Genomic DNA, 12,500 nt, shown 5'->3' on the forward strand with positions numbered 1-12,500 from the left:
CCATCCCCTTTTAATTACAACCCGCTGGTTCGGCAATTTATGGGAGAGTGTGGTTTCTGAGTGTACCTCTCGGGGGAACCCCTCTCACCACTGAATGACTACTCCTTTCCCCCCGAGCGTGACGGGAAGGAAATATATGCATATAAATAACCAGTCACTGGCTTTTTATTACATAGGGGATATATATATATATATATATATATATATATATATATATATATATATATATGCATCTATCTACCTATCTATATATATATAAATATATATATATATATATATATATATATGTGTGTATATATATAAATGTGTATATATATAAATATATATATATATACCCCTGTATATATATATATATATATGTGTGTGTGTGTGTGTGTTTGTGAGTATACACATGAGGAAAGAGAAAGAGATTCCCTAAGGCTCTCAATTATCTAAATAGAGAGAGAGAGAGAGAGAGAGAGAGAGAGAGAGAGAGAGAGAGAGAGAGAGAGAGAGAGAGAGAGAGAGAGAGAGAGAGTGTGAATCTTACCACTGAAAGAAACCACATCGTCATAGCACTATTATCCTCATCCAAAGCTGGACACTACCGTTTCTGAAGAGCCTAATCGAGAATCCATTTCGTAAGCTAAGTCAACAATTAACGAGGGCAAATTGTGTCATACTGATTAATATGGCAACTCTTATCCACAAAGGGTCGTTATCATGACGTCACAGATGACGTCACATATGACGTCACAGGAGGCCGAGTAGGCCTTTCTTGGTATCCTTCGCTAATGAATAACTGAAGAGAGGGTTGCATTACGTAGACCATGTTGGTAATGAATGTACTTTTCAATAGCCTTTATATAAGAGTGGCAACACTTCCCGTAGGGATAAATGCTGGCAAATTCTCGATAATTGAATGTACTGTATATTACATTGTTCAAAAGATAATTTCATGCCGTTAATCTGTTTACCAATACTGTTCCTTTTATTTCATGAGAAAACAATGTCATCAAAGTAGTTAGTGGTAATAAATGGCGAATGTGGAATTATTTAGGTAGGTAATATCTTTCTTTTTTTGCATTCTTTGATAACATTTCCCTGTTCTTATCAACCAGTTTGATCAATTTCATTATTTTATGAGCTAAATTCATTTTATATAATCTTAATTTTATTAATAAATACTTTGGATATATCTATATTCCTAACACATCATTTTTGGTAGAGTGAGATTTGCATGACTCTTTTTACAATTATCACAGCTATTATTAACATTAACACTACTGCCGTTACCATCAACATTGCTATCATTAATAGTAGTAGTAATTTCTAGAGCTTGACATTAAATAAAGTATATGGTATAACTATGAAATAAATAATCTTGATGTTGAAACGAAAACTTCATAAGCCAAGTGTACAGTAAAGGCTCAGCCAGCCCCACCCCGATCATTCCCAGTTAACAAAAGAGCTCCTACGATAAATCAAGTTGCTAAATGGATTAATTTCCATCTATTTTACAATATGCATTTATTTGGCTTCAACATCAGCTGAATCAGATGTTGATATACTTCCCAATTGTTAATTTTTTTTTAAGATTTACTACAAGTTGAAAATTATTCTGTTAATCATCAGCACTGAATAGGCCATTTTAAGTGTCTTATTCTTATTTTTTTACGGTTATAAATATTTCATAAAATCTGTGTAGTACTATGGTTTTTCTAATGTGTTCTAACGCAACGGTTTCACGGCCTATTTATGGTTGATTGATTTCTTAACCCAAAGTGTCATTGAACGCAGTAATTTAATTTTGACACAAACCCGAAATAAAACATTCGGTAGAAAAGTACCCAACTCAAAACAGTCCAAAAATTTACAAATTTCTAGGGTATATTTATATAGTATATTTTTTTTTAAATTAAAGTTTTGAAACTAGGTAATTGACAAATAAGAACAGTCTTTGGAACGTTTAATCATAGCGGCGGAAATGATTGCAGTGATAAACAAGGATCATTTGTATGCAGTAGAATCTTCTTTATTTCACGAAATTTATTGTTTACATATATGTGTATATATATATATATATATATATATATATATATATATATATTATATATATACATATATATATATATATATATATATATATATATATATATATATATATATATATATTCAAATAAGCCATAAATATTTTTGATACATTAATGTGTGGATTCTCTTAACGACCTCGTTAAGAGAATCCAGACGTTAATGTATCAAAACTATATGGCTTATTTGAATATGAAAAACACGTCTAAATGTGCAAAATTTATCATATATATATATATATATATATATATATATATATATATATATATATATGTATGTATATATATTATTTACCGGCATCGCGTGCGGATAAATAAATAACAATAAAACAGAAAACCGTAATCCAATAGGCTAATTTTCCTTATTTACACGAATTAGAACATCACTAGTGTAAACATGTAAAAATCAAAAGAAAAGAACATGTAAATACAAGTTGCCAAATAAACTGAGGAAGACAAAGACGAATAGAGGAATACACAAACAAATACAGATACCTAAAAAAAAATACAATATAAATCCGAGCCTTTCTTCTTCCTCTAAATGATGATGATGTGCGAACATGCAACAAATAGACCTTAATTGTTTTCCTAATAGTCATATTAAGAGCTCTCTGTCTTTCGACTGACAAGCTACCACACTTATCTCCACTATTCGTGCTAATTTAGGCCCCCTGCCCAAGGACTCATTCCGCTAGAGGGGGCGAGTAAGAGATAAGAGATAAAAGATAATACGTGCCGGACTGATTTGACTCCCAAATGAAAATGGGAAGAAATCAAGAATACTGTACTTAATGTTTGCTAATGTTCAACGGATAGGGGGCGGTAAGCGCTTTATCATTATTATTATTATTATTATTATTATTATTATTATTATTATTATTATTATTATTATCATTATTATTATTATTACTTGTTAAGCTACAAGCCTAGTTGGAAAAACAGGATGCTATAAGCCCGGGGCTCCAACAGGGAAAATAGCCCAGTGAGGAAAGGAAACAGCAAAAATTGAATATTTAAGAACCGTAACATTAGAATAAATATTTCCTATATGAACTGTAAAAACATTAACAAAACAAGTGGAAGAAATAAAGATTGGGAGATTGCATGCGATTTGAGTCCCTATTTTCGCGTGATGAACTTAAGCTTTTGTTAGTTTGTGTGTGAGTTCATGTTTAAAGGTGCTTTGGAATATGTTGCGAGTATGCTCACAGTTGAATGAAAATATGTAGATTATTCGTCGTTGATAAATTAAATAGACATAAGTTCGTGTAATAGCCAGACTGAAAATTTATCAACCCTCATAAGGATGAAAAATATCAAAATCATATAAGAAAACTTTTTCATACAAGAAAAGAATCTATAAAACTTAAACTTGTTTGCATTAGTTAAATGAATATAAGTATCGATATATGCTTTGGCAATAGAATTATACATATATATTAACATGTATATATACGATATATATATATATATATATATATATATATATATATATATATATATATATATATATATATATGTATGTATGTATGTATGTATACACACACATATATATACATATATATATATATATATATATATATATATATACAGAGAGAGAGAGAGAGAGAGAGAGAGAGAGAGAGAGAGAGAGAGAGAGAGAGAGAGATTCACTCGGTCGAACGATAAAGAAGTCCTGATTTACGTCTTAAATATCACAGGTTTGGTAAGAAAGCATAGAATACTGTTAGAAGAAAAATTATCCCCAAAGCCTCCAAGGGAGATGTAAGAAACACCTATAGGAATAGCTATCCTAATATAGCATCAAGTACACTGCATGACCCTAGTGAACAAACCTTTAATTGTGTATCTATTATAAAAATTATAAAATTAGATACAATATCTAATATAAATTAAGTATTTGGTTTAATTTCTTCTTTTTCTAAAACAACGGAAAACATTTACTTTTACGGGATTTACGACTACCCTAATAACCTGTGGACCCAATGCTTAACTCACAGGTGCTCCTCAATACAAAGCAATAGATGTAGCAATAGATGTAGTGGAAATCTATGCTTGTTAAGATATAAGTAAATATAAGTTTCTGAAAGTGGAACACAGCTCTGATTAATGATGATTAAAGCATTTAAACATAGCATTACACAGACCTTTGACATTACTTCAATTGTGGAAGCAAACTCTTGATTGACGAACGAAAATCACCCAAATTTCATACCAGCCTCGATTTGATCATAGTCGCAAGAGTAACAGTTGACTTGAAAGAGAAAAGCCAGCCCTAATTCTATGTCGACAATTGTAATTCATGAACTTACATAGATATTCAATTATATATCTATTCATTTGGTAGTAAGTGAAGCATGGCTTGTTTGCATGGATACCTCGTTCGAAAAGGCATTAATCAATATATAAAGCTTAATGTACGACAATTTGAAAATTATTCCTATGACACTATCTATTGAAAAAAAAAGGAATTCCCTACGCATTGAATTTGACTAATAAAAGACTGCGAATAATCTATCACTAATAACATGAATCTAATGGAACTATCAAACAGTTTGAAGATTTACAGTACTGTATACGTCTGATATGACAGCACGAGAAGATTATGCACTTCTTTTACATAATGCTAGACATAAAAAAAAAAAAAAAAAAATGTTGCAGCCATCGATGTTCGCATGTGTATTTATAACACAGAGTAAGTTTTCTTGTCATTGTTAAATAATTGATTAGATTTGATACATGTTTCTGCATAATTCGTTTTATCTTATTATGAACGCACATTATATAATTTTAAATATATATAATATATATATATATATATATATATATATATATATATATATATATATATATATATATATATATACACATATACATATATCTGTGTGCTTAAACATTTATATACGTGTATACACAAATATATGTTCTAACGTATTTTTTTTTTTTTTACAAAATAATAAATGAATATAAGGTTGCCGAAAATTATACTTCTAAAAACATTTTGTCCACTTGCATCTCGATATCTATGTTTAATCCCGTTCTTCTCTACTACCACTTATGGTATCATTCAATACTCCATATCGCCGGCTAACTATTACAAATAATGTTTTTCCCGCTAGCAAAAAGGTTCATACTCCTTTTTAAATCGCTACCGCTTCTCTTCACTATCACCACCTAACCCTTCATCAACTACAAAAAATAGATATTACAAAATTCATTCTAAGCTCCATTCATTATTCCAAAAACTAACACTTACCACATCTGTCAGAGACTTAACACCAAATCAGTCAATCTCCTGTCAATATATTCTAACATGGGCTTCGTTTTCACTATTAAAACGTGCAATAACCTTCAACTAATTATTGTATACATCATACACCCTCATCCTCTGGAAAATTAAATATTTTCTACCAAAATTCTACCAAACAGCTTTTTCTTTCCCATCTACTCCAGATGCAGAATATCATTCGTTTCGCATAACCGTTTTTATAAACTTGGTTTCTGCACACTCACCCACGCCTAAACCAACTGTTATTCTCCTTTAAGTCTTTTTAGAACCAGTTTTACTTTTCCTATAAAAACACCAACATACCCCTTCCTACATTAGATTAAGTAACATTATTACCCCTTAGTTTCTTGTAGTCAGCTGGTACTGTTTCCTTTTATACAGGGTCAGGCAAAATGATCTGACATTCGTGAACGCCTTCGACAGTGTGTGGACACTAATGGGTCCCATTTGACTGATTTAATTTCTAAAGCATAATGAAACAGAATGGCATTATATGTACTTTTCTAGAATAAAAAAACTTTTTTGTTTCTTTACTGTATTTGCCTTTTATTAAACCTACAAATGTGTCAGATCATTTTGCCTGACCCTATACATACAGTAATATCGATTTCTTCTTATATCTATCGCTTAGGAGTCTTTGAATATTCCACACATAATCATCTTACGCAACCTTGCCTGTTACATAGCGTCTAAAAAGAAACATTAATTCTTCGGAATATTTGCTGTCTCCGATAGATCACTACTAGAAAACTCTACAAACAACGTAACCATTTTCAATACTTCGAAAAAGGAGAATGTCTTTGAATATCTTATGAAGGTTTTCGCACCGGTGGATTGATGATGACCTTGTGGGGCACATAACCTTTGGACTTATATAATAGCATATCTTTTGAAAGAGTGCAGATTATCAGCGTCTCTCTCTCTCTCTCTCTCTCTCTCTCTCTCTCTCTCTCTCTCTCTCTCTCTCTCTCTCTCTCTCTCAGTAACGTTTGACTAGGCAGGTAATTCAAACCTTTGGCAGACAGTAACAAACTAGCCCTTTAGATATATAACGAACCTCGGTTTACGGATCGACCATCTATTCAGGCTATTCTGTTTGAACTAAACAAGTTGCTATTTGCCATACGAACCACAGAATGAGAGAGACAGAGAGTATAATTGTTCTTCTCTGTATTACTGCTATTCAATCTATATCTATGGAAAGGTGCTCATAATGATAGCCCGCCAAAAACTGGGGACTCAATAGAACATTACATAAGGTTATTTTTGGCTCACATATTGACGTGAACTGTAGTCCATTAATTTCTGGAGTTCTTGTTCACCTGCTAGAGAATTGGCATTGTTACTCCACTATGTAAATGTGTTTGTGGAAGGCCTAATCCAACTGATTACCGCCCAATTTCCATAACTCCCGTTTTATCTAAAGCTTTTGAACATCTTTTGGCAAAACGTCTTAATAAGTTTGCTGAAGGTAATCATCTGCTCCCTAGTTTGCAATTTGCTTTTCGTAAAGACCTTGGAGCATGTGATACCCCTCTTACAATCTCCAATGCTGTAAAGAAATCCCTTGATTGTGGTCAGGAAGTTCGTATGATTGGCCTTGATTTTAGTGCTTCCTTTGACCGTGTTAATCATGAGGCCCTTGTTTTCAAACAACAGTTGGGAGTGGATGGGTTGTTTCTTAGCTTCAATATTGAATTTTTAAGTAATAGATAGCAAAGAGTTGTTGTTTATGGGACCGTAGTGAGTACACAATATGAATGTGATATCTGGTGTTCCACAGGGTAGTGTTCTTGGCCCATTACTTTTCATACTACATACACATGACATGAGGTTTGCCCTAGAAAACAAGCTTGTTGCATATACAGATGATGCTACACTCTTTACATCAATTCCATCTCCCGAATGTAGATCTGGGGTTGCTGAATCCCTTAACACAGATCTGGCTGAAATTATTGCATGGTGCAAATCATGTGGCATAAAGTTGAATCCTAACAAAACTCTAAGTATGATTGTAAGTAGGTCAAGGACAGTGGCTCCTCAACATCCGGATCTCAGCATTGATAATGTTTCTTTAACTTTGTATGACTTAAAATTTTAGGTGGGATTCTCAACAGTAAATTTACTTTTGAGAAACACATTAGGCCTTTGCCTTCTTCAGTTGCACACAAAATTTGCTCATTGAGAAAGTCTTTTAAGGTTTTCGGTGATCAATCTATTCTGGAGAAGTGTTTCAATTCTTTCATTCTACCCAATTTCGAGTACTGTTCTCCCGTCTGGTCTTTAGCTGCTAATTCTCATTCTAATTTTTTGGACACCAACTTGCGGTCTATTATATTTCTTATTCCTGATTTAGATATTAATCTCTGGCACTGTCGTTCTATTAGTTCGTTATGCATATTGTATACGATTTTTCCTAATTCTGATCATCCTTTACATTCAGATCTTCCCAGACAGTTCCATCCCGTTAGTAATACTAAGTATGCAGTAAATTCTAAAAGTCAGATCTTGTCCACCATGAGGCTGAATACTACACAGTATTCTAGAAGTTTTATTCCAGCTGTGACCAAGATATGGAATGATCTTCTTAATCGGGTAGTTGAATCGGTAGAACTTCAAAAGTTCAAACTTGCAGCAAATGTTTTTTATGTTGAACAGGCTGACATAAGTCTTTTTTTATAGTTGATATATGAAATATCTGTTCTGATATTGATACTGACTTTAAAATATTTAATTCTAATTGTTAATTATTTCTCATATTGTTTAATCATTTCTTTATTTCCTTTCTTCACTGGTCTATTTTTCCCTGTTGGGCTTATAGCATCCTGCTTTTCCATCGAGGGTTGTAGCTTAGCTAGTAATAATAATAATAATAATAATAATAATAATAATAATAATAATAATAATAATAGACAATGCTTAGACGAATTTAACTTCCTTGTGATAAAATGACTCTTATATATTTCTCTTGATTATAACTTATTGCTTTGATAACTTACGTGAATGACTTAGCATTTTTCCGAGTTAAATGGGTTATACATATTAATGATAATTCTACGTTTTCTTGAATTTTTTTTTTTTATTACTGTAACACTGCTAACTTTGCTTATAAACCTCAAGTCAGAGTCGCTAATATAGAACTCTGATCCCTGAGAACCAGACCACTTTTGACCCTATTTAAGAAACAAGAGAATGTCATTGGTGACAACTCTCTTCACTATTAGCATACTTAGATAACTTTCTATACAGCCTCTTGATTCCATTATGATACGTAGACTACATACTTTGATCTTTAATCTTTCATGTGACATTTAGTAGAGTGATTTCAGAAAAAAACATGGCATATATTTATCACTCAACTTTTATAAGTACTAAACACGTCAGAAAAATCTTAGGGGTTGATGAAACCTGACCTTCCATTACATAATAGACTGAACCACTAATGAGTGAACAGTATCTGTTTGGTACTAGAATTTCATTAATTTCGTTATTTGGGTCTCAACTTTCCAAGAGGAGTGTTACACTAAAGGACTCGAATAACCTGCTTTAATTATACGCAAGCGCTTTATCAATTGTATATGTAAATACATACCAGTATATAAATTACAATTTTGTGTATTAATATAATCATTGATGAACGCATTTATTTTCTTCAGATCGAGAGAGAGAGAGAGAGAGAGAGAGAGAGAGAGAGAGAGAGAGAGAGAGAGAGAGAGAGAGAGAGAGAGAGAGAATAAATGCCATTTTCATTTTTGAAAATCACATGAATGATTTCATACCAGAAAAGTGAAAGAGAAACAAGAGTAAATATGAGGCCTACGCGACTGAATATATCATAAGAATAAATGTGGACGTCGTCGAAAATAGAATAAAAGCCAACTGATGCACAAAGCTTAAAAACAGTAATAAATTCAGGAATGATATGCTGCTGGTATAAGAATTACACTGAATTAGAAGTAATTAAGAGGAGAGGGATATGCGAGATTTAGCATCAGTAAGTGTGGGAAAGCACAAATTCTGCTTCAATAGGGTTCTCGTTGTTGAATGAGACTCAGGGTTGTCGTTAAGGTGGCCGCAACCCCCGGGGGTTGGGGGGTATATAACACAAGACTTGTAGAGCAAACCATGTAGAAGAAATGAGAAAGGTAAGAAAGTCACCTGAAAGGTAAATCTATAAGGCAATGAGTCTCATTTTATAGTTAATACGTGAAAGATCTATTTCAATACTGTTGCTGTTCTTCTAAATAATTTTATATGCATTGTTGATATTTTCTCTTGTAGTTTATTTATTTATTCAATTCCTATCATTGCTAGGCTACATTTCCCTGTTGGAGCCTTTGGGCTTATAGCATCCGGTCTTTCCAACTCCTAGCTAGTAATAACAACAACAACAACCATAATAATAATAATAATAATAATAATAATAATAATAATAATAATAATAATAATAATAATAACCATCATCATCATCACCTAAAGAATTGTAATATCTCAAAAGAGGAATCATAGGAGACTCACAATCAGTGAATTCTAACGAGTCTCGACCAGGCTGTGATAGATTTTCTCGGTCCCATGACCTTCACGTTCCTCTGCACTAAGGATGTGCGTTTAAGGACCACAGAGCTCTACCTAATGAGATAACAGCTACTATTACTAGGTCGCTAAGCTCTCACTTGAGTCGAGAGGGGACTTGGGCAATGGTATAATGTTTGTGTGTGTTCTATCTCTAGGCAGTGATCTATCCTTTGACGATTTTGTTCATTGGCCTCTTTTAAAGCGAATACAGATAGTACTGAAGCCCAATAATCCATTGGAAATTTAGTACGTTTGGGACCCTATTAGGTACAAGAAAATTAGGTCAAAGTCAAACGCAGTGATTTAAAAGAATAGCAAATATGAAACAATAAGAAAAATTATAAAATGCAAACTCCAACAGAAATTCAGAACAATTGTTATGATTCAAACCAAGTAATATGAATTTTATATTGCTATAAAGACTTAATATACCAAATGGGTTCTTTCGGAACCTTTATCTTAGTAGCGCAAGTGATTTCAACGCTAAAAACTCACTATCAATTCTAAACAAAATACATTACTACAATATTAACTTCATGAATTCCATGTAGGTTTTAACAAACATACATAATCAGGTTATGATATACAGCTAATCGTTTAAAAAAGTGAGTTTCAAAAATTGTTCCAATAATAACTATCATAAGAAATATATATCGGGATAAAGAGTCACTTTCACTCTAGCAAACTTCAAAAGATATATAATGACAAACTTATATAAGCAAGGAATGGGTTCATAATAACTGGTAAATAGTATATCTGGGAGGTTAGATGCAATATTGCCAGGGCCAAATTGTTTATTTTACTAACCGACCTTGAAAAGAAAATATTTTGCTGTGTCTAACAAACTACTGTGTGATATCTTAACCAGCTATACCCATTTCTTATGATATCACGAAATGATATCATTAGATATCAATATTATTCGTGATTATATTCCACTATTACTTCATGATTATCAAATCTGTTTAGCTATACCCAAATGTGTAAATTGATACCATGATTCAATATTTCTAATGGGGGGTGGCAATCACCGTGACTCTGGATCGCTTAACTTACAATATCACCCCTACTGTAAAAGATCAAATCAGTCGAATAGCATTATACAATAGATACATTGTTCAAGTCCTTATTATATTTAACTAGCAACACTTTGAACATCTTTCATATTATGCGTTTTCTTTAAATTAAAAACAAAATACCGATTTTGGGCTCTGATATTAATAAAATAAAAATATCTATTTACATTCTTCCATTGAGGAAGGTATTTAACACGAACAAGGCAAAGTTACCTCTACTGAATAACGATAATAGATTCACGTGTCATGATAGCAATACCAATCTCTTTTGTTCTAGAAATAGCTTCTCTATCTAGATCTTCATCACGGTCTGCAGGCAAGACAAATAGCGTGGCATGTTGATGATACTTTTATTCCATCTTTCATGCTCGGTACATTACGTAAGCATGGGAAGTAATGTCCTTATAATTCCATGCTTTGAGGTAGGAAAGATCATGCTTCACCAAATAAAAATTTATAATAAATACTATGGATTATCTCTTTCCTTATAATCTATGGCAAAGGGTTAAAGGGGACATAAATATGTTAATTCCTTTTTTTTTTTTTTTTTTTTTTTTAAAGAAGCTCTAGCGTGACCTTTTAGTTGGGACTTTATCAGCGCCATCTTTATATATCCTTTAGATAAAGTCTGCCCCGTCTCTTTGTACTACAGACGTCTTTGTCCTTAGCACTCACACTATTTTTCTACTTGAGGGTCTGTAGCTCTATTTAGGTGTTGGCACCTCCATCAATCATTCCCAAACATCGCTATACTATGTTTTCCTTACTTTCCTCAAGATTTTCCGTTTCCTTTTTTTCTTCATGTTTTTTCCTCGTTATCCATCATATTAATTTTTCTAATTTTTTTTTATTTCCTTCCCTCGTGATTAATTGTAATCCTTTTCCTCATTTTTCTATTTTTACCTCTTTCCTCTTATCCTTTTATTTGAATTTACCCATTTCTTAGTCTTTTCTTTTCTCTTCTTCCTTCCAAATTTAACCTTACTTTCTCATTTTTTATGGATCTCTTTCTACTTTCGTTCTCCATCGGATCTTAGGAAAGTAAGGCATTAAGACAAACGTAGAGTTGGTATTCTCATAAACACTAGGAATCCCTTTTCCTTTAATGCTGTTATTTACGTCAAATGAAAAAAAAATACTATAAAATTCAACTGCAAACTACCGTCAACTTTTTCTTAACGTCAATATCAATGTTGGATAGAAAATTGACGAAAATACACCTTATTTCTCACAAGTAACATAGGAATTAAATTAAAGAACCTATGTACTTCATCGTAGAATTTTCTTTTGCATCATCACATTGTCTTTAGTATGGTACTTGGCATTACTTAAAATATACGTGAAGAAGGAGTTAGGTTTAAATAAGTTATTATACCCATAACATAGTTAAAACTATCAATTTCAAGATTATGTAAGGAATACTTTAGACGAATAAATTTTATATTGATTACATCAACAACTCTTGCAGATATTATATCACAGCTATTTCGG

General features: G+C 32.3%; 1 protein-coding gene across 1 annotated transcript in view; it reads right to left on the reverse strand.

Annotated features, from left to right (window-relative positions):
* Positions 1-12,500, reverse strand: part of LOC137631891 (glycine receptor subunit alpha-4-like) — an 83,779-nt gene that overhangs the window by 65,664 nt on the left and 5,615 nt on the right. The gene's annotated exons all lie outside the window — the stretch shown is intronic.

Source organism: Palaemon carinicauda, chromosome 40 (assembly GCF_036898095.1).
Source record: "Palaemon carinicauda isolate YSFRI2023 chromosome 40, ASM3689809v2, whole genome shotgun sequence".
NCBI classification, from domain to species: domain Eukaryota; kingdom Metazoa; phylum Arthropoda; class Malacostraca; order Decapoda; family Palaemonidae; genus Palaemon; species Palaemon carinicauda.